Below are 27,227 nucleotides of genomic sequence, written 5' to 3' on the forward strand. Positions count from 1 at the left end.
AGTCATCCTTCATATGTGTCCTTCATTTGTGTCCTTCATTTCCCTTTGCTGATAAGTCAACATAGTCACTGACTCCAGGGATTAGGATATGGACATCTTTAAGGGAACTGTTATTCTGCCTGTCACAGAGACAAGGATAGTTGGAGCTCTGTGAAATGGTTATGATCAGAGAGCTGAAGGATGTCAGTGGCTTTCTCAGACCTAATAGAATGTGTGCTTGGCATATAGGACAGGCAGTGATGTGAGAATCCACAGAGTAACCCAATACTGTGAACTGGAAAGGAGTTCAGGAAGCCAGGCTGAGCAGCAGTGAGCTCTCATTTTTCCTAACATTTTGTAGATCCACCAGGGAGAAAGTCTTAGGGTCTACTCTACCTCAGAATTTCCTGTGCCTCAATGCCAAGCCTTCACCCTCTCTGGATAGATGGTGCACCCAGGGAATGGAAAGGCATTGAGTGCTGCTGGGATTTGAAGATGGCAGAGCATCGAGAGATGAAACTGAACTCTCAGGCAGAAACAGGTCACCATAGACCACCATGATATCTATTAGAGATTCTCAGTTGTCTCATGAACAAGTTGTTTGGACATTATGCTCATCAAACTCACACAGGGAACCTTATATGCAACGACCCTGTGATCTAGGGCCCAGATAGGTTCGCAGTTAGGTAGGAGGCATGAACGATTGCTAGGGCTCCCCAGAAAGTCAGAGCTATAGGTCCCTAGTTCTGCATGTGGATCTTGGGGAAAAAATTGGAATGGGATGACTACTGGCCACATCCAACAGAACTGGGTAAATCAACATTGCTATTAATGAAAATTCATTGAAGCCATGTGTGTGCAAAATCTTTTCCTGAGAACCATCACCATTCCCAAATTGTCTTAGTTCTTGAATGCAGAATTTGGGACAAACTGGGTTAAGAGCCAACAGTTCAAGCGCATCCTGTAATAAGGAATCACTTCTTCAGAAGCACCCTTGTCCCACTCTGGGATCATTTGGATGGTTAGAAGACCCCTCCCTTCCCCATGCCTTCTACCCCTGTAGCTCTGCTCCATTCCTCAGGTTAGGTGGAGTGAACCAGAATCTGTAATGCTGAGGCCTATTCTAGCTGAAATTTGTAATCAATACAATCTACGGTCGATAGGCACAGGGCAAAATAAATAGTCACATGAAGGTGACCAACCCTAATTTAATGAGAGTGATTCATCACTTTAAGCAAAGTGTTATTGGTCCCAGATATTGGAATTGGATCCTTTAGCAGGGGGTGGGGCTGTTTTTGCAGGTGAGGGTGGAAGTATATGTGGGATCCCTGGAATATTAGTTCTACTGATAGCCTTATAGAACAATGCGGTTCCCCTAGCAGCAAAGCTACCACTGAGACACTTTTATAGATTAAACTTGGATGGGAAAATGCTTAGCATAAATATATTTAATGTCCAAAAACACAAGCGCTGATTATCCAGGGAAGGGAGTATTAGGAGACTCATTAAGAAATATGTTTTTGTCTCCGCATTGGTCTAAGCCTCACAATTAGCATTCACACCCACACTAAACACAGCTACAGTTGTAAAATAAAATGTGAAATCCAGTTCCTCAAGCTTTCTGGTTCCCATGCCAACTGTGTACATTTGATGTCACTTGGATCTTGATTGCATGAAAAATACTTCTTCTAGCACTTCCACAACTTCCTAAAACATGTGGCTGACACTTTGTGCTTAATGTGTGAAAAATAAGGCTCTATTGTTTAAACTGCTTTTGGGGGTATTTTGTTAGTTGCAGCTGGAAGCATCTGTGCTCTCACCAACCATGCATGCCTTTTGTGGGCTCTACCCCACAGCACATCTTTCCTTTTTTTGTTAGTTCAGGATCTCAATCTGAAAGTCCACCTCAACTTTTTCTCATCCAATGTCCTTCAAAGTCAGTATTGTTCTTCATTTTCTTTCCAAATTGATCAAGATGACATACACCCTTGTGCTCTTGGTTTTCTTTACTTTTTTAATTCTTTGTTTTTGTTTTGGGACCATACCTCGTAGTGGTCAGGGGTTACTCTTAGCTCTGTGCTCAGGAATCATTCCTGAAAGGCATGGGGGAATCATATAGGATGCTAGGAATAGAATTGAGGTAGGTTACATGCAAGGCAAGCACCCTACCGGCTGTACTATCTCTCCTACCCCAACCCTGGGTTTTCTAGAGCCTTACCTCTTTTAACACGCCACCTCTCCTGTCCTCAAGCAGGAAATAGGAACACAGCTCCAGAGTAAATCATCCCAGGACCTGAAAAGGTATGAATGGGTTATAATTCATGAGAGGAACAGAGCAGGTCAGACCAGGGCTAAGAATGGGAACCACAATAATGTAAGGTAGTTTTACTGTAAGACCTGTAACAGAATGTACACCCACAGAATATATTGACAGCCAAATTACCCCTCCTTCTCCCGCCATCCTATGAACAGTGTAGAAAAACCTTGTGTGAACTGTGCTTGAAGCTCAGTTGTGGTGATAGTCAGGTTGAGTCTGAATGTGAAATAAACTGGGTGACTCCCTCATACTACTCCAGTGCCACCTGTTACTTGGTCAGAATATCCTAACAGTTCTAGTATTAACACCTTTCTTGAAAGTATTGTGCAAGGTCCATGTGACCATGGTCAGTGATTCCCTCTCAGTGCCCCCCAAACCTGTGCTCTCATCCTTTTGTGGCATTTTGAGCACAACAGACTGAGCAACAGAGCCGAACCTTCTCCCTCCTCCCTCCTTCAAACACCCGAAGTCTGCATCCTTGGAATGTCTTCACGCCTCTTCTCTTGACTTCATTTCCTTTGTTGCTCCCATCGCTGCATTCCAAGAAAGACCTCCATGCCAGATCCTTCTCTTTAGAGAGGAGGGTCTCACACCCCAACTGGTACCCCAACTTCAGACATGAAAGTGCCTCAAGTATGGCATGTTTGAAATTGAACTCTTCGTAGTCTTTCATGGACCTATTCTCTTGGAGACCTAGGATCGGGGTTCTGTCTGGATTTTTGGACAAGTTTAGAGCATGGGTCTTGATTTTGATGTTTTCTAAATTAGTGAGATCTTGTGTGGGATGAAGGAGAAGCTAGAAACTCACCTCGCCCCCAAATGTTGACCTGTTCATAATATAGTCCTCCCTCCCTTCTCTTCTCACAATGAGAAGTGTCTATGCTGCCAAGAATGACTTCCTGACTTCACTGCCTGAGTCCAGTGGGATCTCAGTGTACATATCAAATGAATGTCTTGCACTAGTCAAGTGCATTTTCAACAGATTCACATATAGAAACTCTACTAAATTGAGATTCTTGATGGTTGATTTCCATTCTGTAAAGGTTTCACATTGTAGTTCTGTGATCACCGTAATAAGCTCTGGGAATGTGGGGGTGGGGGATGGAGCGGTGGCTTCTGAAGGGAAGAAGATACCTAAGAACCTCTAGCTAAATGGTGTTGGGAAATCCTCGTGGTGTATGTGTGTGTGTACAGAGCCACACTATGCAGCAGTGGTGCACAGGGGGCTTGGGGCCACACCCGGAGATACTTGGGTAACTGCCCTGGATGCTGGGGATCCCCCCAAGGCTATCTTGCCAGGGCTTGGAGGCCTCCAGGGCTGCACCAGTTTTACTAGGGATCCATGTATTACGGGAGATTAAACCTGGGTTGGGTGCATGCTAGGTAAGCAATTGAACCCCCGATCTATCTCTTGTTCCCAAGAATTTTGTTTCTGAATCTGAGCTTATAAATTATTAACATCAAGAGGAAGTGAGACATCTTACATCCCAGGGCTTAATACCTGTATTCCCTTGTCAAAGCTGGGCTTGCATGGTGCAGGAGAACAGAATTTTGGGTGCAGTGACACCTTTCCTGTCTGTATATCTCCTACATGGGGTAATGTGTAGTTAGGCTGAAAACATGGGGAGGGGGCCAGCTGCAAAGGCCTCATCTGGCTTTTCTAGAAGCCATGAACAGTGCAAGTGGCAGCTGGTATGCTCGGACCTTTCTCTTCCATGTTCTAGATGCTTCTGAGTCCCTATTTGCCTCCTCCCTGACTTCACAGGAGAGCATCAGTTCCTCGTCTTGGGGATTACTAGGGTTTTTGGTTTATAAGTATAATTTTTTTCTTAAAAACTGGAACACCGAAAGCCCTCCCAGACAAAGCTGGTTCTTTACTGTTATTCACAGAGCTAAGTCACCATTTGTATCCCAACAATTAGTAGACACTCCAAACTGTAGCATGTACCCACTTACCTTTTGTTATCAATGCAGATGAGCATAGTCTTTCTGGCTTGGAGTATTATTATCTTTTATTAGTCATTGCTAAATTAAAAGGCAACCAGTACTGCTTCCCTTTATTTAATTTTCCAAGAGATTGAGCAATTTTTCTTATGTTGATTGGTCATTTGCACAGCCTTTGTGAATGGATGTTTTGGTTTTCCCAGGATGAATTCATAAATCGAAGGCGGCAGCCATCAGGCCTGCATTAGCGTAAGTGCTATGTGGTAACTGCATATCTTTCTCTTCTTGTTCAATCATGCTACACCCAAAACTCAACAGGAATCACTGCAGCAGTATTGCAAATTACAGAACCTCAATAAAAAGTTTCAAAAAAATTGGTTTATACATAGAAGTAAAAGAGATACTGTTATAGAATATTCTATTTGTGTATATGATAGCTTGAACATAAGAATTTATATACCCATTATGTGCATATATTTGAATTTATGTATATATATATGCACACATATAGGCACCCATACTCCATCTGTATCAATATTCGACTCAAAGTGTGTGTCAGACTTTGGTCGGGGAGTTGGAGCCCCCATTCAATCTAGCTTATAAAGTATACTCTCAGGTTGAGCTGACAGCTTACGAATCAAAACATATTTGTACACTTGCATTGTGAACCCTTGAATACCAGTGTTCAGATTCAGCATGATAGAAAAAGGACTGGTTTTTAATGGCAAGTATTGGTGCACTTTCAGTGAGACCTTAGCAAAGTCCTGAGTCCTTACCCCAGCCACCTCTTCCATTACTTGTTGGGTCTTTGGGGGGCAGCAGCCCTGTGTATCATATTTCTTCACAATCCAGATGTTCTATTTCTTCCACTTCCTGAAGCCGTGGATTTTCTCCACTAAGAAAGTGTTTGTAGGGGGAACTTTCTTTTCTCCGCCAGTTGCTCTTGTCTATTTTCTGGGCTTTGCTCTGAGAGCCTGTTCTGGCCAGGGAGGAGAAGTCCTCAGGAAATAGCTGGGGCTTCCAGACCAGGTACCCCTGAAAGTATTGTCTGGGCTTTGTAGAGTCAGCAGAAGCCACAGACACAATGGGTGCATTTGGTGTTTACGCCTGTGTTGACTGGGGCACAGACAGGGAGCTGGGCTGGAGGGAAATGCACATCTGCTTCCGGTAGTGATGACATATTCCACAGGTCAAGCTGCTGGAGGCACTCACAGGTCCTGCCAACATGGATCACCTTCTTCTAGCCTACCCTATCCCTTGTTCTCTTCTCTCCTATTGCTCCCCTGGGCCCTGACAATTCCCCTTCCCCACCTTCCCTCAGTGATTCCTGTCTCCCTGAGAGTGTCTGGCAGGGGACAACCAAGACCAAGCTCATGCACTTCCGACTACACCCACGACTGGTCACAGCAGCCCCACAGCCCTTGGTTCTATCCCTGCCCAGCTACTTATTCGCTCTGACATTCACCCCCTCTGCTTCCAGTCTAGCTCTTGGATCAGCCCGCAGTTCACTCTCTGGGCTTGCAGCCCCTGCCCCTGCCCCGCTCAAGCGTTTGGCAGCAGCTGATCTTCTAGGAACTATTTCAGCCTTTCCCACTGCTTCTCCCTGTAGTGCAACTCTCGCTTACTCTTGAAATCATTTGCCCTTGGCTTTGCATGATCTTTGGTTCACCTTATTCACTGGTCCAGATCAGAGATAAGTAAATTCCAAGCTTCCATCCTGCAGGGCATTGCTCCCTTTGCCTTTCTGTGTCAGCAAGGACTTCAGTGACTAGCTCCCTGCAGGAGGCAGGTGGTTTCCCATGAGCCATACCCTCTCCTGGATCTGGTAGGGGCCGAGGCTGCTCTCTGAACTGCCCAGACTATGCTTGGAGTTGTGTCTCAGCTCCACAGAGGGGGCCCAGACAGGAGCATCCCACAGGGCTGGGTCAACAGGGTCATTAGCACTGAGCTTGGAGGACTATTATTTCTTTCTTTAAGCAATTTTTAAATTTTTTATTTTTATTTTATTTTTGGTTTTTGGGCTTCACCTGGTGGTGTTCGGGGCTCTGGCTCTGCATTCAGAGATCACTCCTGGCTGGACTCTGGAAACTGTATGTAGTGCTTGGGACCCGACCCAGGATGCCAGTGTACAAGACCTTACCTGCTATTCTATGGTGCCAGCCCCATTCAGGGTCTATTTTTGAGCTCAGGGATCACTCCTGGTGTGCTCAGGAGACCATGTGGGGGTGCCGGGAGATTGAACCCAGATCACATGAACATCAGGCAAGCACCTTACACTCTATACTCTTTCTCCAGTCCCAGGACCATTATTTCTCTGGCCAGGCCCTAGATCATCATCAGAGTTTGCTGAGCTGATAAAGGAAGGAACAATGACATGAACTTGACAATGAAAGAAGTGAAAGAAGTGATGGTATCTCTAGCCAGTAGAAAAGGAAGAAAATGAATGGGATATTTGAAAGCCTGCTTCATCCAAGACTTACATATGATTCCAAAGGCTTGAAAGCGACTCACTGCTGTTAGTTATGGAGATGTCGGCTCAACCAATGATCACTGGCCCAAAAGGCAATGGCTCTCTCTTGAGCTGATGAGCTGCTTGCTGCCAAAGACGTTCCTCAGAAAGGCACCACCAACTCCTGTCTGCTCCAGTGGGACCAGCCGTGTGCAGGAGGACTAGTGTATGAGGGAGTCTTAGTGTGTGCCAGCTGCCTTCTCAGCTCTGAGTGCAGTGAAAAATCTATGCTGTGTCCTCAGAGCTTTTCTAGCAGCTAGCTCAATTTAGGGGTCCCTATTAAAAAGAAAGGCCTACAGGACTACTCATTATGTATGGGAGGGAAATGAAGATCAAGATGGGGACGACTTCCACCCCCCACCCCTGGGGGAATATAGTGCTGAGTGCTTTGCCCACTTTGTGGAGGTTGATATTTGCATTAGTGGAGCAGAAGAGCATAGGAGCTGGAACCTGGGAACTGGAGGCTAATTTCTGCAGGCCATAAAGCACAGGTCTATCTTGAGTTTGGGAATTTGAAAGGTTTAGCCCATTTTCATTAGATTATTTGGCATGCGTCGATCTCTTCAGAATTAGGGCAGTAAGGTCTCCAGCGATGCAGTACCGAGGCTGCAGACTGTTCCCTGTACCCTCTGCTTTGCAGAAACTCTCTTTGAATCCTATGCTGCCATCCTATGGCAGACAAGGCTGTGCTCGCCCATTTCATAGATCTGGACATGGAGGCTCCAGGCAGGGAGCGCGTCCTCGGTGGGGACGGGGCCTGGGATTGGCCTTACCCCTTCCAGAGGGGGTGAAGTTAGTTCCCTTTGGCCCTGCCCCCCGGGGCTGGGCCCTGGTCACAGAATCAAAATGTAAATCCAAGCATAATTGGCATTGGGGGCACAGTTTAGATAAGATTTACTTTTGAAGGATGACTCCGTGTTCTAACCCAGCAGGCCCAGCTCCACGAGGCCCACTTGCACTTAATAACGGCCGGGGAGCAGGGCCATAAATATTGCAAACGATGCAGCTTGAACGAAACGCCCTCTGAACCATAATAAAACCCCCCGTGATTAATTCCAGAACGCAGCTCTGTTCATATTAGACCTGCGGTGGCTTCCCTGATGAGATCAATACAGCGTGGCGGAGTGATCCTAATAGAAGTGTTATTATCTTTTAATCTTCGGGAAAATGCCAGCTTCTCGAATCCGTCACCGGGCCGCCTGCTTTATTTTCTTGGTGCAACCTTGAAGGCAGTTGTTTTCCCTGAAATGAAGATACATTAGAGTCTTTTCAAGGCTTTATCAATAATAGGCCCAGGTCCTTCTTTGCAGCGACCACTGCGAGCTGGCACATTTGTATGCGCGAGTCACAACTGGTCGCGGTGACCTTTGCTGTCATCTGCTATTTTCCCTGCAGACAAATGCCGCTGGAGGGTGAGTGGTAAAGACAGATCTTCCCGGGAGGGAGCGCGACTTCGCTCCGCCAACAAATAACCCTCGGGAGGGATTTGGGAAGCCAGGCGTGTCCAGGGGTTAGGACTCGAGCCGCAGGAATGGCCTCGTGGCCCCGAGCAGGCAGCTGTCGAATTCACTGCAGCTTCAGCCAGTCCCTCGAGACCCGAATGGTGTGGCAAGGCCCGGGAACTTATGCGGAAATGAAATGTCCCTAGCCTGCATTGAGTGCCCCGACAAGAAGGCGGGAGACGAGTATATCTGTGCCTGCTATCAGGGGGGCTGGAGCTGGGAGACTGCACAGATAGCATCATGGCCAGCTCTGCCCCGAAGGTGGCCTCGGCGATGGTGTGTCCGCCTACAGAGGAGATGCGTGTGAATCCTGGACTCCTGTTGTCTAAGTGATGAGGCTGGAGAGCCTCGGAGTGGGGGGTGAGCGCCTTGCTGTGGGTGTCCTGGGTTCTGATGGAGGTCACCCAAGGCCCTCACCCTGAGAAAGGCCCTGGGAAGGAAGCGGTGCGTCCCCCAGCTTCCCCTCCCCTGCTTGAAGAAGCTCACGTCTCCCATGGGTGTCTTGCTGAAGTAGCTGCCTTTTCTGAGTAGGTGGGACCCACTGTCACTTCCCTGCTGGGGCTCCCTGTGGGGAAATGACAGCAGGTTAGTTGGGGGAGCAGAACTCTCTGCCTTCCTCTCAGTCTCTCCTGAGGGGTGATGAAGAGCTGACACCATGTCCCACCTTTCCCAATTCTATCAGCGTTCAGCCGTGCACCCCACCTACAAGCCTGGTGCTGGGGAATGTCACTTCTCAGGGTGCCCGGGGAGGGGAGGGGACATACCGGAAGCAGGGGGAAGGCAGAACTCCCGGTACACAGTCTGCGCCACATGACAACCACGAGCCCACTGGCTTTTTTCAAAATTAGAATTTGAAACATCACTTTATGTTCATAGTTCTCTACCCCCCCCCCGACCCCCACCCCTGCTGCACGCTGACGCTGGGGTGGGCCCAGCCACAGGGTGCTCTGGCTCACTTCCAGGCTTCACCAGCAGCAAGCCCCGCTGTCGATTTTCCTTCCTTTTCCATCATTCTAACACTTTCCCAGTTCTGCTCGACTCAGCCCAGTTCCCAAGGTCTGCAAACTAACTCGATGGTAGGGACCCGATTCCTCCCCTTGTCCTTTGGATGTTCGGAGGTGTCCCAGTCTTTGTGAGCAGATACCCCTTTGGTTTGTCTTCCAGTTGAAGTCACTCTGCATTATAACATTATGTAACTTTCAGGTGGGCTTCCATGAATACCCACTTGGGTGTGAACTCCAGTTCACCAGAAGTCCAGTTCTCTCCTCCACCATGTAATAAACCTCTGTCCCCAATATACTTAGAGCCTCTCCCCATCACTTACCCTTCTGGGAACAAGAATTGCTCATATGGCCCATTTTATTTTTGTTTTATCCAGTTCGTCTATTTTCTCTCTCTATGCCACATATGGGTGAACTCATATGGTGTTGATCTTTCTTCATCTGACTTATTGAGCCCAGCATGACACCCTCTAGGTCCATCCATGTTTCTGTAAATGGTGGGATTTCATTTAGTTAAATACTATTTAGCTATATCTTTTCATAGCTAAATAGTATTCCATGTACATATATATCTCTTCTTTATGCAACCATTAGTCACAAGACACTTAGATATTTTCCAGCTTTTGGCTGTTGTAAATAAGGCTGCAATGTCATGAGAAACACTGGCCCATAAATGTCTTTCACTCACCAGCAGCTATGGAAGAACAAGGATAAAATTCTTCAGAGTCTGTCCTCAGAGTCCAGGGTGGAGTAGGTAATGGGCAGGTGAATATATGTGTACACATGCACACATGTGTGCAAACAATGGGACAGGCAGAGCTGAATAAATAGAGTTTAGGACCCCTGCTAGGATACGCTTCTGGTCTGGAGTTGGGATACATGGATGTCTTTCCTGCACCCCTCATTCCTCTCTCAGACCCTCCAGCACCATGAAAAGTAGGACCATCTCTGTCCACAGGGCCTGGGAGCTCAGGACTCTGTTCCGCCACTGTGGCAGTTGAGTTGGGGGGGAAAAAAGCATTTTACTGTCTTTTAGGAGAGAAAGGAAGTTTCTGAAGTCTGCAGTTGATGAGATGAAGTTTGTCTCTTTGACTTTTTCCTGCTTTGCTTAAAAAAAGTATTAATTTGAAATCCTAACTCTAAAGAGGATCAGAGAGCAGTTGGGAGAGGGGTGATTTGTTCAACTCTAAAATTCTGGGCCTGGGCTAGGAACACTGGAGCAGAGAAATAGACTAACCCAGAGGGTAAGCTGCCCCACCTCCCGAGCCCAGGCAGTGCTGCCAAAGAACCAGGGAAGGTCTGGATACGGGGTTGCCATGGCGACGGGGCCGGCACAGGCCCAGGGCCTCACTGGGTAAGCATAAATGGATGGCATGCAGCATCTCTCTTTTCATTTGAAAATTGCCACTAATTTGCAATTAGTTGGAGGAAAATTGGAGATGGAGGAAAGGGAATTGCTCCTTTCAGCAAACAACCCCAACCACTGAAAATTGACTTTACTCTGACTTACGGGGGAGATAAAGGGAGACAGTTTGCTGTAAAGACTTCAGAGCAAGATGAGAGGACAGAATCATGGTGGTCTCACTTTTTGGCTTGTCTCATTTTTTGGCTGTGTGACATAGAGAAAGGCTCTCAACCTTTCCTGCTTTATTTTCTCCAGCTGTAACATTTCTACAATAAGCCCAACCTACAGGGTTTATAAGGTTGAATACAATAATAAAAGTAATCATATCCCAGGCATATAGCAAGTGCTCAGCCAATGGTGGTCCTTATGTTTACTACTAGTTCTCATTCATTCTCAGATTCTCTCCTTCCCCTGCTAGTCAAGTGAGATGAGTCATTCATTCTTCCAATATGTACTAAGCTCCCCCCTTTCCAGTAGGGTTCTAGCACCCTCACTCCTGATTTCAGAAACCCATAAGCAGTAATTCACTACTTGAATAAATCTAGGGCTCCGAGTTCACACCTTCTCCAGGATTTCTAGGTCCCATCAGCACTTTCTCATCTCTGTCCCTGCCAACAGGTGTCAAGACTCCTAAGCCCTGCAAGCTAGGTTTTCTCCTGTTAGTTTTAGGAGTTAGGAAGAGATGAGGAACCGAGATTCATCGAGTCAACAGTTCAAGGCCACAAAAAAAGGAGCAGGGATTCTGGAAGCTGGGATGAGCAGAGCAGAGACAGAACTTTATGTACCAGTGTTCTTAGGGTCAGGGAGTTTCAAGAACAGTATTTCCCAAAATGGGCAATATCGTTCCCTTCAGGAGGGTGATGTTGGGAGGATTCAGGAAGACGGTGATAGATTTGGTCACAATTAGTGGGAAGAAGGATGCTTTCTCTTTGTCTCACGAGGAATGAGTGATTTTAAGTTTTATGATAAGGGTTGGTAGATAAAATAAATTTGGGAACCTCTGAAATAAGAATTGGGCCCATTGGTCTCTGAGGCCTCATCACAAAGGCTGTACTGCAGAGTAGGCCCTGGAGCACCCACAAACAGACTGACTGGCCTTCCTGTGACTGTCATTCTGCCTGGAAGCGCTCTCTCCCTTGACTTGGAGAATGTCCACACGATAGTCTTCAAGTCCAGGATCCCAGGGTCCATGGGAAAAAAAGATTCTCTCTTTTGCTTTTTCTTCCATGTACTCTCCACACCAGCAAACCAAGAGAAGCAGCTGAGACACAGTGTAGAAAAGAGAAAGGCACTGGAAGTTTGTTAAGCAAGCCCCTGTTGGCCCTCACGAACACCCCCAGCCCAGAAGGCAATGCAGCATGGTGGTGGGGACCATGGACCATGCACAGGTTCCATCTCCTGACCACCCTATGACCTCATACAAGTTCCTTCTTGAAGCTACAGATCATATGTTTTCCAAGATGAGTCACGATGATTTGATATTTCCAGGATCCTTCCCTGCTCACCAATTGTGACATGCCAGGTCAGGAGCAAAACTGTTCCCTTTCCAAACATCAGGATACAAACCCAGAAACCAAGACCATCGTGCCACACACAAAGATGTTGGCATGGTGAACGGGGCTGCCTGGTAGCATTTCCAGCTCTCTGTCTTCCCATTAGAATGGATGATGCGACTACGGAAGAATTATCCACCCACGTCAGGAGCCCCAGTCATTATGAATTCCATTACCAACAACTTGGCCAAGATGTCTCCTGGCTCACCCTCACACAAGAAGAGCTGTACCCCTGAGTGAAGAGCCAGGAGTAACCCCTGTGCATCGCCAGGTGTGACCCAAAAACCAAAAAAAAAAAAAAAAAGAAGAGCTGTACCTAATAAATGGGATGGAGGACTGGCTAATCATCTGCACTCTGACCTCGAGATCTTCCTTTCCTGATGGGAGAGTGACCAGGTCAGAAAAGAGAACAGAGCAACTGAGCTCAGACATCTTTCCTGCAGTGGGATACTGGAGTAGTGTTGTGATTTCGTCAGCTCCAGTTGCCTCCTCCATCCAATGCAAATGTTGCCACTCTTAAGGAATAACGGTGAGCGACAGTGAATGAAGTCTCTGCATCCTGTTGTCCCTGACAACAGACTTAGGCCATCCTGGATAACCGTGAACCGAGTAAGACTTTGCCATCACGTTCGGAACAACAACTCGTACTTTACTAATACTGGGTTTGCCAAGCTTGGGGACTTTGCCTTAATGATTTCATTTAATAAGAATAATTGACAGGGGTATTCTCATTACCCCTCACTTGACAGCTGGGTGATTGAAGCTCAGGATAAATAATTGCCAACAGTCACACCACTTCTGAGTTTCTCAAGATGAAATTTGCATCTTGTCCTTCTGAGGGCAGAGTCTGCGTTCCTAAGGGTGCTCCCAAACTGCTTCCATTAATCTCGATCGCTTACCAACTCCCAGAACCCCCAGGGACGCCGAATCCCCATCTTACAGCAGTAATTTAATTACATCACAGATTCTTCTGTTCTACTTTAGCTTTAGTTTTCTCTTAATATGGTTTATAGAATAGAGAGTGTAAGAAGGGGTTTTTTGTATGCATTGAGCAAAGTGTGACCAATTTCTGATTAATTCTGGGAGTTTGGCTAAGTTTGACTCATAAATAATTCAGATGGCAACACAGCACTTTCATTAATACCGCCCACCGTACCGCACCAACTAATAATCGTAAGTCTGCCCAGGTGTGGCTTTCTCAAGCCAAATATACAGGTCTGAGCTTGGAAATAAAAATCCTTTTCCACCATTTAGAAATGTGATCTTGCTTAGGGCTCATGAACAAACCTTTTCCACCATACTCAGCTAATGGCTCAGCCTGCCAGTAAAGACCTAGGTTTCTGGACTAGAAACTTTCTTGATCATGACATGGCTTTGAAGGCTCACCACGCAGCTCAATAGAATGCATAGCGGAGTGCTTGTTTATCTTTTCATTCCACAAGCCTGCTTTTGGGGAACCATTGCTGCCGGCCTGGTCCTTAACCCTGGATGCCCGGTGAAATCACCCCATCAGTGGATATAATCACACACATGAATGCTGAGCCTGGTTTAGAGATCCAGAAACTCAGACACAAAGGTTGAACATGCTATAACAGATTCAGTGCTCAGTAAATATTTGTTCAATCAATCTAGAGCAAGAACCACACTTTCGTGGGATAATAGAGCCTAATGCAACTCATACTCCAATTCTACCATTTCCCCATGCTAAATGACCATGGATATGTATTTCAATCTCTCTGAATCTTAGTCCACTCTGTTGTAAAATGGGCATATCAACGTTCTCTTTTTTTTATGTTAAAATTTAATTTTATTCGGTTCTGGAACTAGTATAGATAACTGCCCTGAGAAAAAGGGAATTCAGCTCTTGATCTTGATTTAATATAAAGGAAGATGTTGTTCCAGTATCTGGTGATGCTTAGAAGTCACTTCTTTTTTTAATTTTTTTTTTTTTATTGAATCACCATGTTGAAAGTTACAAAGCTTTCAGGCTTAAGTCTTAGTTACATAATGCTTGAACACCCATCCCTTCACCAGTGCATATATTCAACCACCAAGAACCACAGTAAACCTCCCCCCACCCCCCACCCCCAGCCCCCCACCTGTGTAGTTGGTAAATTTCACTTTACTTTCTCTTTACTTTGATTACATACAAACAAAGAAACTCACTATTATTGTTTGGAGTCTCTCCCCCAGAGTCGGACCTGCTGGAAGAGAAGCATTTGATAATTTGTTTTCCATTTCTGATAATGGGGAGATATGAGGTCGTGTGGCCACAGTAGCGGCCGTGAGGTTCTAGATTTCTGTATTTTAGTATTTTAGTGACTAAGTCCAGAGGGCTTTCTGCCAGAGGTTGCATCATTGCTAGCTTTATATTCCTCTCTGCTACTTTATAGTCCACATATGAGTGCAATCTTTCTGTGTCTGTCTCTTTCTTTCTGACTCATTTCACTCAACATGATACTTTCCATGTTGATCAACTTATATGCAAATTTCATGACTTCATGCTTTCTAACAGCTGCATAGTATTCCATTGTGTAGATGTACCAAAGTTTTTTTAGCCAGTCATCTATTCTCGGGCATTCGGTTTTTTTCCAGATTCTGGCTATTGTAAACTGTGCTGCGATAAACATACAGATGCAGATGTCATTTTGACTATACTTTTTTGCTTCTCCGGGGTATATTCCCAGGAGTGGTATTGCTGGGTCAAATGGAAGCTCAATTTCTAATTTTTTGAGAATCGACCATATTGTTTTCCAAAAGGGCTGAACCAGTCGACATTCCCACCAGCAGACATTCTCTCTTTTTTTTTTTAAAGATTTTTAGTCATAATTCAAACACCATACATTTTGTTCATTTAAAATGTACAGTTTAATGTGTTTTTGTATATTTGCAGAATGACATATCTTTTGCTACCATCGGTTTTAAAATAGTTTCATTCTGGCACCACATGGTTTCCCCACCCCAGCACCATCTTCAGTGACCCCTGATCACTAATCACTGACCCAGGAGAAGCTCCTGAGTGCTGGCAGATGTTGGTCCTCTCCCAAAACAAGTAAAATCTTTTCATTTTCTCCATAAGAAATAGTATATCCCTTAGCCATTACTCTATTAACACACATTCCTTTGTCCAGCCCTCGGTACTCATTTATCTTCTCCTTGCTTCTGTAGAAGGGTCATTCTGGGCATTTAATATAAACTTTGGATATAATAAGTCTTTCTACTTACTTAATTTTCTCAATTTCTTCCAGAAATGCTCTCCAGTTTTAGATTCTATGTTTTGCTATTATTTTATTAAGTTTATTCTTTATTTTATTTCTCTAACTCATTTTTAAAGGGAATTATTGTGTTTGTACAATTGTTGTACAGAAGTGGTAAAAACAAACACCCTTGTCTCTTAGGAGAAATCATTCAAGTCCTTACGTCAGTGATATTAATGTAGGTTTTTCACAGATGCCCTTGTTGGGGTGTGTTATCTTCTATTTCTAGTTGAATAGATTTATCCTAAAGGCTAATTTTGTCAAGTGACTTTTCTAGCTCCTTTGAGATAATGTAGTTTTTATTTTATCTTCTATTGATTTGGTATAGTACGTTCATTATTTTTAGATTTTAAACCAATTTTGCATACCAGGGATAAACCCAACTTGGTCATGGTATATAATTTTTTATATATTAATGGATTTTATTTGACAGCAATTTGTAGATGAATTTTGCATCCATATTCATAAAAGTTATTGGCCTGGAGTATTTAGAGCCTGTAATACCTTAAGTTGGTTTTAGGAGCAGGGTGATACTGGTCTCATAGAATGAGTTGGAGAGCATGTCCTTTCTTATTCACTGACGCACTGTTGTCCCGTTGTTTATCAATTTGCTCGAGCCAGCACCAGTAACGTTGTTGGGGACTGCTCAGGACCCTGAACAAAAGAGGACCCCAAAACCTTTACCCTGGACAAACAGGAAAATTCCATTACCAGCTTTGCTTGACCTGAGGCAAAGGTGCCCTTGTGACAAAGGAAATAGCCAAACTCAAGAGGTAAAAGTAGCCCAGGGCAGTTAACTAAGGCATTCCTCCTGCCAGATGCTCCTGCCAGATAAACCCTTGCCTTCCCCTCCCCACTATTTCTCAATCTACTCTTGAAGAATGTTGTAAGCCCATCTAATACACCCCGAACCTTTCCTTATTTGGTCTGAGAAGACACTTCCCTGATGATTGACAACTTATGTACCTACCCCCTGCTAAGAAAAGTATAAAACCAGCGTGGCAGTTAATAAAGTTGCCCTTGATCGGCATGTGTCGTCTTGGGCCCCCTGTTTACTAACCTCACTAGTCTTATTTCAGATTGGGACCCTCACAGAATCCACCTAATTAGGAGCGCTTTCCACTGTTGTCTCTCCGCGGGCCTGAGAGATCTCCAGGGGAACGCGCATAACGTCTCCATTGTGAGACTTGTTGTTACTGTTTTTGGCATATGGAACACACCATGGGTAGCTTGGCAGGCTCTGCCGTGCAGCTGGGATACTCTTGGTAGCTTGCAGGGCTCTCCGAGAGGGACAGAGGAATTGAAATCGGGTCGGCCTCGTGCAAGGCAAACACCCTACCTGTTGTGCTATTGCTCTGCCCAAATTATATATGTAGATAACAAAATTTAGAGTACTTTTAGAAATTGCTCTTTCGAGGGCCAGTGAGATTACAGCGTTTAAGGCACTTGCCCTGCACACAGCTGACCAGTTGGTCTGCGCATATTATAACACCAGGAGTTAAGCCTTGAGCACCACCAGGTTTGGTTCAAAACCAAAAATAAAATAGCCCTTTTAAGTGATTTAAATATTTTAAAAATCATACCCATATCCTAATGCTATTAAAGTTAATTTCTTTTAATATTTGAAATTATTTTCTTGTGAGTTATTGGTGATAATTTTTCTTTTAAAATTCTGGTGGAATTTACCTGTGAAGTCATCTGACTCTAGATTTTTCTTTGTGGATACTTGGTTGACTGCTAATTTTATGTTTTTGTTAAAGGTCTTGTCAGAGTTTTCTCTTTCTGCTTGAGCCAGTTCCACTAATTTGTATCCTTATAGGAATTTGTCCATTTAACATAGGATTTTAAATTGTTTTTAGACAGTTGTTTCTAGTATTGCCTCAAACTTTATCTCTATGATTCTGTAAGATTGGGATTAATTTATCCTCATTAATTTTTTATTTTAGTTATTTCAGTCTTCTCAAATTTTATAGTCACTTAGTTAAAAGTTTGCTAATTTGCTTGATCTTCTTGAAGAATCAATATTAGATTTTACTAATTTTTCACTACTGTTTTCTCTAATTATTTTCTCCTTTAATCCTTATAAATGTCTTCCTTCTGTTTGCTTTTTAGGTTCAGGTTGCTTTTCTATTTTCCAAGATTAGGTTGTTAATTTGGATTTTAAAGAAATTGAGCATTTATAGCTATACATTTACTTCTCATAACTGATTTTAGCTGTGCTCCATACATTTTATTATTTTATCTATTTTACTCTTCATTTTTATTCATTTCAAAGTATTTTCTAAGTTCTGTGATTTTTTTAACTTAGTAATTAATTTCATGTGTCTATAAGATTCCTATTTTGCTTTGTATCATTAATTTAATCAAATTAAATAAACTAATTAAAGAATATCCTCATACTATTTCAATCCTTTGTATATTCATTGAAGTTTATTTTCGGCTTAAAAATGACATATTCTGGAGATGCTTCAAATTTTAAATTTTCTACCTTTTTGTTGTAATATATAATTCATAATATTCCCTTCTGTTAGGATCCCTGATCTAAGGAATGAGTGTAATACCAGTGCAAAAGTTTAGCAGAGCTTTATTTCACTCCAACACAGAATCCAGTAACTGATCGATCAAGGTCGTCTCCTCAGACAGAGCACCCTTAGGGCTCCGTGCCCTTTTATACCCTGAACCTCAGCTGTCAACTGACCTGTTCTCTGATTGGTGGCCCTCGCGGTGGTTAGGGACTTTACGCTTGGGGCAGCTCGGGATTGGCTGCCTTTTCCTGGTTCAATTATTTCAGTTATTTCCTTCACTCCCCCTACTGATCCCCCAACTGTTTAGGTTGGCAGTCATTCCAGCTAGGTGGGCCCTAACACCTTCTACTTTTTTATTCTTAAAAAAATTTTTTTTAATTGAATCACAGTGATACACACATTCACGAAGTTGTTTGTGATTGGGTTTCAGTCATATAATGTCCCAACACCCATCCGTTCACCAGTGTACATTTCCCATCACCAACAGTCCCAGTTTCCCTCCTATGCCCACCCCCCCTTGGTTCTATAGTAGGCACTTTTCTTCTGTCTCTGTCTCTGTCTCTCTGTCTCTGTCTCTCTGTCTCTCTGTCTCTCTCTCTCTCTCTCTCTCTTTTCCCTCTCTCTCCCCTTCCTCCACCCCCGCCTCCTCGTCTCGTCTCTTCTTTTGGGCCTTATAGTTTCCAATACAGATAATGATCCCTTTAACTTCTTTATTCTTTAAATTGATATCAGATCACTAGTAAAAGTCCCCTCTTTGATTTCTGAGCTTAGTAATTTAAATCATATCTATTTTCTTTTGGGGTACTGCCTTCTCCAACTTTCACTTTTTTTTTTTTTAATTTATTTATTTTTAATTAGAGAATCACCGTGAGGGTACAGTTACAGATTTATACACTTCTGTGCTCACACTTCCCTCATACAAAGTTTGGGAACCCATCCCTTCACCAGTGCCCATTCTCCACCACCCGTAAACCCAGTGTCCCTCCCACCCTCCCCAATCCCATCTCCCCCCCACCCCACCCTGCCACTGTGGCAAGGCATTCCCTTCTGCTTTCTCTCTCTAATTAGCTCCAACTTTCACTTTTAAAATAAACTATGCCCACCCCCTCAGTTCTATCATTCTTCATGTATTTGGGGCTGCACACATTTATATATTTATTGTGAGTTTCTGATGGATTGGTGCTTGAATTATTATAAAATGTTCTTCATTAGCTCTAGCAATGCTATTTGTGTTCAAGTCTACTTTGTCTGGTATTAGTGTAGTTTCTTTAGTCATTGGGTTTATATGAGGGATTGAATTAGCTCATTCATATGAATCAGACAGAAAGACATGTGAAAAACATATGGCTCAGGGCAGCATTTGATAAATACGAGCTAATCCTTTAAACCCACCTTGTTAGAGCAACTTTCCAAGCCTCATCTCAGTTCAGCCTGATGATTTACAACAATGGTGTTACCTAGAGTTCTCTCCTAGAGGGAGGGAGGACTTACTTGCTGGTGTTGGATGCCACTCTGGGGGCCACACAATGATGGGGATTGAAAACAAGGTTCCTGCCTGCAAAACCTGTGTCCCAGCCTTTTGAGCCATTTTCCTGAACCATTTCTTTTTTTTTAAATTATACTTTCATAAAATTGTCCACAATAATTTATCACATTCAATATTCCAACCCCAATAGCACCACCATTACACCTTCCCACCACCATTATTTTGAACTTTCCCAGCATCACCCAAGCCTGCCCCAAACACAGTTCCTAAATAATTTATTTTGTTGCTTGTTACAAATAATCTGCTAAAGAACGATCCAAAAGCTTTCCTTAGAGGCAAGTGTGTCTCACCTTGGAGCCATTAAGCCCTAGGATAAGAGATTACTAACGTGTTGTTACAGGTTGAGCCTCGTGTGCTAGTATATATGTATATTTTTTGATCGAGATGGGTCACCTCCTACTTTATGCCCCATAAAGTGTGGTGTGCTATTCTTGGTATATCAGTGACACAGAGTATGAGATATTGTTTGATCGTAAATGTGACTGCATGCACCCCAAATTCTAAAATTTTAAATCTGGTGATAGGATTGGAGTGAAGTTTTTAACTGGATGGTGACTTTGGGTTCCGGAGGCATCTCTACAGCTTTTTGCTCTCTTCTGAGATTTAGTTGTGAGTCCCTGGATCATGACCTTTATATGTTGCCAGAGATAGTCTGTGAGCATGACTGCTAGGCTTGACAGAAGAATAGGGAGATGAAGGGAGGTCACCTATTCCTGATTCTGTGTGAACCTGGAGATTTTGCCTGGACCACTTCTTGATATTGTATAGATGATAAATGGAGGAACAAAGACTTTGAATCACTTTCAAATCAGAAGGGCAATGTCAAAGGGATCTTTCAGACTCCAATGCCCCTCTTCTCTTCTGTGCTATGTGAGCTGCTATGGCCAGTTATCTATGGTTCTTTACTTCTTCATCCAATTGAAGACCAATTTCAGTGGTCAAGCACGTGGACTTGGAGGCCTTACGGGTTTAGAGTGAGTCTTAGAACCTCTGTGCACTAGCTAAAGGATGACCCACACATTTTAGCCTTTCTATGGCTCAGTTTTTACATCTGCTAACCTGACCATTTTGATGTTTTCTCTCCCAAAAGGTAGTACTAATTATGGTAATGATAGTGGATTTTCTAGTACATAGAGCGTGTGAATGTAGCTGTGGTTTCCAGGAATTATAAAATTTCAAATAGGGTGAGAGAGTTGGAGTTGCCTATTATTTGGTGGTTGTCTCCAATCTCCTGCTCCCCTTTTGACCTAGAGGATCCAGAGTAGCCTCCCAGAATGTTCTTTTCCTGCTCCCAGAGGTTCCTTTCAGAATTCTTCATGCCCCCTCTGGCACCTGTCATTCTCTTCAGGGTTCACCCTCACTTCAGAACCTTGCCCAATCCAGAGGACATTGGCAGGCTGGTGGCTAGGAGAAGCAGCAGCTTGAGGAATTGCGTCTCTGTCTAGAGGTCCAAGGGAGAGAGATGTAGCTGGGAAAAATCATAACAGGCGCCTGGCACCTTGGAAAATGCTGAGCCCTTCTTTAGAGGGGGGCTGATGGTGAGAACAGAACAAACTTACTCTGGGCAAGAACACTCTCACTCTACTTTCTCCCCTTCTGGGGTGGAGGCAAAAATTCCACTAGCTTTCATTTTCTGGCACAGAGGTGATAGGTGCTGCTTGAAATGCTCTGGATAAGAAGTTGCTCTAAAACCTAATAGTTCTATCTGTGTGTGACTCACGTAATGGAGAGGTTGACTGTTTATCCACAACCCACAGATTCTGCCCCATGCAGTGGACCCCAGGAGACTGACATTTCAACCTCTTGTTTATATGGGAAGCAGGAGAGGGGTCTTATCTCTTACTGGTAACCCTCCCAGACACTTTAATCAATTTGGGTTGCTTGAAATAGGATATAAGTTCTCCATGATGTTGATCCACTGATCAGAGGCTAGATTTACTACCTCAATTTACTCTTATAAAACAAAAGTCTGAATTTGTTTTATTCTAAGTGTCAGGGGAAAAAAATAATCAGGGATGAGGTTGGTAGCCAAGCAATCAGCTGGAACAAATCTTTTTCTAGAGAAAGGGTTTTGCTTAAGGAAAAGAAAAGTACACATCCTGAATAGTCACATTAAGGATTAATCAGATCCCAAGTGTTCCTTAAGTGTGACATTTGGGGTATTTGTCTTATATTTGCATTAAAAAAAAGATCAGGTTTTGCTAAAAAAACACAACAGTGGCAGCCAAGAAGTGTGAGCAAAGCCATCCTTTTCCAGAACATTCCCTCTTGCCATTTAGGATGACCTTTGACGATGCTGCTGCAGGAAGGAACAGACGGGTGGTTCTTCAATCTGAGTTTGGTGTCTGTGCCCCATTTCAGAAGCCCGCTGTAGAAAGCCCTGTCCTGCTCTCTGAATGGAATGTTCTTGTCTGGGCTAAGGAAACTTGTCTCCTGGAGTCAGCACACATGGGGACTGGGGACGGAGGGGACAGGAGAGGGGGGTGCACAGGAGGGGGTCTTTATTCCATAACCACTTTGGGATTTGCCCCTGGACTTGAGGAATCATTTGTCATTTGTCCTTACAGGTGTCCCCAATTCATTAGGCCATAATAAGAGACCTATTTACTTCTATTTCATTGGTCTTGGCCTCATAAGACCTCAGTGACCTCCTAGTTTAGTGGAGATAACTATAGAGAACTCCATGGAATTATTGTGAGGAGTTAAAAGGTGTGGCTTAAACAACTCCCTAGGTTAGTGGTCAGGATGAGAGAAAATCTATGCCCTGAGAAATTCTGTATGAGTGATGGCCAGAGTGGAGTTTTCATTTTCTTCCCCTTAGAATTACCAGTGCCAGTCTCATGAGGACTTAGGAGAGATACTCATAGTTGCCACCTCATTCCAGAATCTTCTTTCTCTTCCAGTCCCATAACTTCCTGAAAAATATGCTTCTTCTAGTCAACAATAAATTTGCTACAAGTTGCTCATTATTTTTTGGGATAAGCAAATCCCTAAGAAATATATTTCCAACAAAAGTGAAAATGCTAGTTATTATTCACGACAAATTAAGTAAAATCTCATACCCATTCTTGGATTCAAGTCTATCAGAGACAGTACTATGATAAACATTAGCTTTTGAAATTTCAAAAGTATTAATTACTTATTGAATGAGTGAATAAAGCCATTGCTCATATTGACAACCCCCATGCAAGGAAGATGCAATCCTATTATTCTACTGATAAGGAGATAAAGTTTCCTAAGGATTAAGTGACTTTTCAGGGATACTAGCATGGAGTCTGTATTCAAACTCTGGCATGTCCACATCCAGATCCATTAAAGGAATAAGACTAAAAAGCCCTTATGCCTCTCTCCCCCTAGAAAGGGTCTGCTCTGGAAAGGGTTTGCTCTGGCTTGTAATTTATGGGCAGATCCCAGCCTGCAAGACTGATTCTGAATTTATGATGCACACTCAGGCCTTCCGTGACTCATGCTCCTGGAATTTCATTAGGCCAACCTGTAATTGTTGTGGTAAATGTTTACACATCTATAAATTATTATTAGGCAAGCAGGGTAAGGTCAACCTTTATCTTTTAAGGCACCTCGAACAGACTCTAGAGATTTCCTCACAGACAACGGGGCTGGTATCTGATTAATTACAGACAGGGTTGATGTCATATTGACAACACTATTTCTTGCTGTTAATTTTGAAGCCCCAAATGGGTCCTCTTTCCTGAGCATGAAAAATTATCACCCTTTTACTGATTGTTTTGCAAGTGACTCCATTTCAAATCACTAATGACTATTGATAGTTGATCTTTTTAACTCGGGAAGCAAAGTCCAAAATGCCTTCAGGGTTTGAGGATGAATTGTGTTTTACTATATTTTCTACTTATGCCCATTTAAACTAAAATCTCTACTTCTAGCTTATGTGTTTTATGGCATTAATGGTAAAAGCAAAATATGCAGATTTACTATTAAAGAAAGATAAGTAGAAGAGTTAATGAACAAGAATACATGCCCACGTACATCTTAGATATTTCTAGAGTGTGGAAACCATAGAAGACAGGATCCATGTTTGTTTCCAGTTGTTGAAAATGAAATATTGTGTTTAAGTTACTCTTTCGAGGTCTTATGGCCAAAATACTGGAAGAAATGTGATCACAAACCTACTTCTCTCCCTTGACACTTAGCATCTCGAGTCTTTTAACCAGGCTCCGAGAACCAGGCTGAAAGGCAAAATAAATAGCTGTATTCCTGTTGATTTGAGGGGTATATACTATTTACACATCAGCCTTGGGCATAACACAGTTACAACTAGAAGTCATTCAACCTTGCCCTCAAAACACCTTCCTTCTCTTCTTGCAACAAAGGGAAAAAAATGTTTAAGCTTCTGACCTTTGGAAAAACTCAGGGATATGCTTTCCCATATCCACCTGGCCACAAAAATAGTTTTTCCTATTCTCTTTTTATTTTCACTTCTAACCTGGAACTCCTAGTAAGGCAGATGCTCTATCTTTTTCATCCCTAAAGTCCTAGCAGGTACCACAAGAGCTGGCACATTCTAAGTACCTAACAAAATTGACCTAGGACCTACATGAATGCAAGAATCCATGTCTCCACCTCTGTCAACTTAGAAACCTTGTCTATAGAACAATTTCCAGAATTTAATACCATGCTATAATATATATCTGCCATGTTTTAAACTCCCTCCATTACCTTTTCATATAATTTCACCATTTCTCAACTGATAGGAAGTGGTAGTTTGAAGAAAGCCACTGCCATCTGGAAAACTAAATTGGAAGGCAGTATTTTAATGAGAAGAGTTCAATGGAAACCCTGATGTCTATAGCCTCAACGTCTCTCATTTAAAACCAAAGTGCCCCTTTGTATGTAAGGAAAATTTGGCACATGTGTCCCTGTTGCCTCTGGGGATGGATACACCTCTATGACTGGCAGGTAAGCTTCCTTGTTCCCAAACACAAAACTGAGTTCTTTCTCCTACCCTGCCTGCCTGGAGCTGCTGCCTGATTAGTGATAGAATCAAAAGGTTAGGCTTATTCTACTGGTCTCATCTTTCCTTTTCCACCCTACCCTCTCTTAGTCTACGTTACCCCTGAAAGTGTGACTAGTAGAGAACTCAAATGCAATTATTCCATTAGCAAATGCAACCCCAGGTTCCACTTATCACTGGTTGTGTGCTAGGGCCTTGCCCTTACATCAGTCAGCAAAGAAATCTCGTTCAAGGAGACTTCTGTGTGCCTCTCATTTTATCACACGCTGGACAAATTAGCATTGACTCACATGAAATCAGTCCTCAAATCATGGGGTTGATGGTGATAGTAGCAGTAGGTAGAGCTTCCTAGACAGGGAGAAGGCTAAGGAGATGTTATAGTTGGCACCCTCTTATATAACTTCCAGAATAATCCAAGAGCCTCACTTTTAAGGAAGAGAAAATCTAACTGTATTTGTAGAAACTAATAACACTAAATTATTTATAAAAGCATTTCTTGGCCCCTGTCCTGTTTGATCACTATGCTTGGGAAAGAAAAGGCCCGATTTAGGATCCAATTGGAATAGCTTGCTTGGCTTGCAAATGCTGGTCATCAGCATTTTGACTCTAAGTAGCAAAGCTGTCTACCTGCCTCAGCAATATCTAGGAGGTATTTATTCATTAGAATCTTCTCAGAGCAGCACAAATATTCCTTAAATGGATTCACTTCACCTTTTGGAATTTGCCAATGAACTTAAACACATTTATCTGTCTATCTGGTCTGCTTACAGTCAACAGCCTTGTGTTGTTTGTAGGTATGATTTCATAATGATCTCTCCTTTCCACAAACTCAGAGCTCATCTAAGGAGTACATATATATACACACACATATATATACACACACATCTGTATGTATATATATACACACACATATATACACTATTTAAATATATAAAATTAATATATAAATATATATGTATATATACACATATATGTTATTTAAATGGGGATGGAAGTAGTGTGTGTTGGATATCCTTGGTTTGTCCTGCTCCCCTTGCACTAGGAGCTTAGGTTTATCAGTCACACCCATCAAAGTGCTCCCGAATCACTCCCATTCCTTTGTTTATCTGTAATCATTTCTACCAGTTTATCTGCTCTTCTCTAATAAAACTCTGTTAATTTGTAAGGTCAGACCTTGCTAGGACAAGTGTACTAGTATTGTAAGTTAATATTGTCTTTCTCCTCTCTTATATCTTTTGAATAGTTTACTTTAAAACAATATCCTTTTTGTATGGACAAAGAAAGACATTTATTAATATACTTTGGTAACATGGGATTTAATTGGCTTCAAATATTATTCATTCCCAGGCATCTGCTTTCTCGACTTAAGGCTCAGCTGCCTTTGCTCCCTAGCACCCCCAAAAGCAGGGTCCCGACGAGGAATGGGATGGACCCAGGGCAAGTGGTGAGTTATGTGCTACCCTGGCATCGAGATGGGCCTGGCCAAAGCGCCTAATGCTTAACTACATGTTAAGAGCTTGGTCATGGGCATGTCATGTCATGATCCAAAAGCAACGACAAGACTAGGGCCCTGCTAGGGCTGGGAAAGACTAATCTGCCCTGAGTGCTGTAGTCTGAGATCAAGGTGACCTCCCGGAGAGAAATTCTATAAGCTTAATGCGTCTCTTGCTATGTCCATACAAAATGATTTATAATATGAATACTTATATGTTAGTCAGACAAAGAGAGGAGAAACACACCCATGGGATTCTGCTCTTGGGCGGATGTCCCGCTGAGAGAGATTCTGTCCTAGTGAAAGCATCCCCTAAGGAATAGAACTTTACCCCCTATGGATTGTAACCACACCTACCTACGCATAAGCCCCTGGCCTGCTGCATCCAGTGCAGATGTGGGGGATTTAAGGTAGCTGTATAAGGGGGCTGGGGGGAAGTTCCAGAGGAGCAGAGAGAGAGCCCGGAGTGTTTAGAAAGAAGTTTGGAATAAACTGCGGTGAGACCAACCATCTTGGCTCCGTTCCTTCCTTCGCCTGCCTCGCCGCCCCTTTTGAGTTTTTTACACAGTGTGTGCTCAAATTAGCAAACAAGAAGACCCAATGTACCTGATGCATCATCCATGAAAGGCAATACAATTTTTCCCTTCGACAGAACACTCAGGAGGGTCCCCCAGAGATATCAGGGTGCTAGTCTTGGATCCAGGGAAGCTCACATTGGTTTTGCCATTAAGAAACTCTGATCTGCTGCTCTTCTGTCTGCTTTCTAATCAACCCCCTATGCTGTTGCATGAAGCAGTCATTTTTTTGCTTGATATCCATCAGAACATGGAGAGGCAGCATTTCTATGTTTTCATTACATGTCACACACTGTAGCAAATACTTTCTGTGCTCCTTCAGCTTCGATCGGCACAGCCCTGCGGTAAGCAAGCCAGACCCTAGTGCCCTCTTTATCAGAAAGAGCAATGGAGTCAGTAGCCACAGGGGGTCTTGCCACTGAGGTTTGATCTGCACAGTTGGTGGTGAATACTTGAAACCTGGTTCCCTCTGGAAGGTTCCGGGGAGAACTCTGTCAGACTGGGATCTCAGGGGCTTAACAAAGGAACGCCTCCTCCTCAGTGGGTCCCAACTAGAGACATAGACTGAAGACAGGACTCTCACAAAGTTAAGTTAGACGTGGCTTCACATGGGGCTCACACACGTGATCCCT

Source organism: Sorex araneus, chromosome 8 (genome assembly GCF_027595985.1).
Source record: "Sorex araneus isolate mSorAra2 chromosome 8, mSorAra2.pri, whole genome shotgun sequence".
In the NCBI taxonomy this organism is placed as follows: Eukaryota; Metazoa; Chordata; class Mammalia; order Eulipotyphla; family Soricidae; genus Sorex; species Sorex araneus.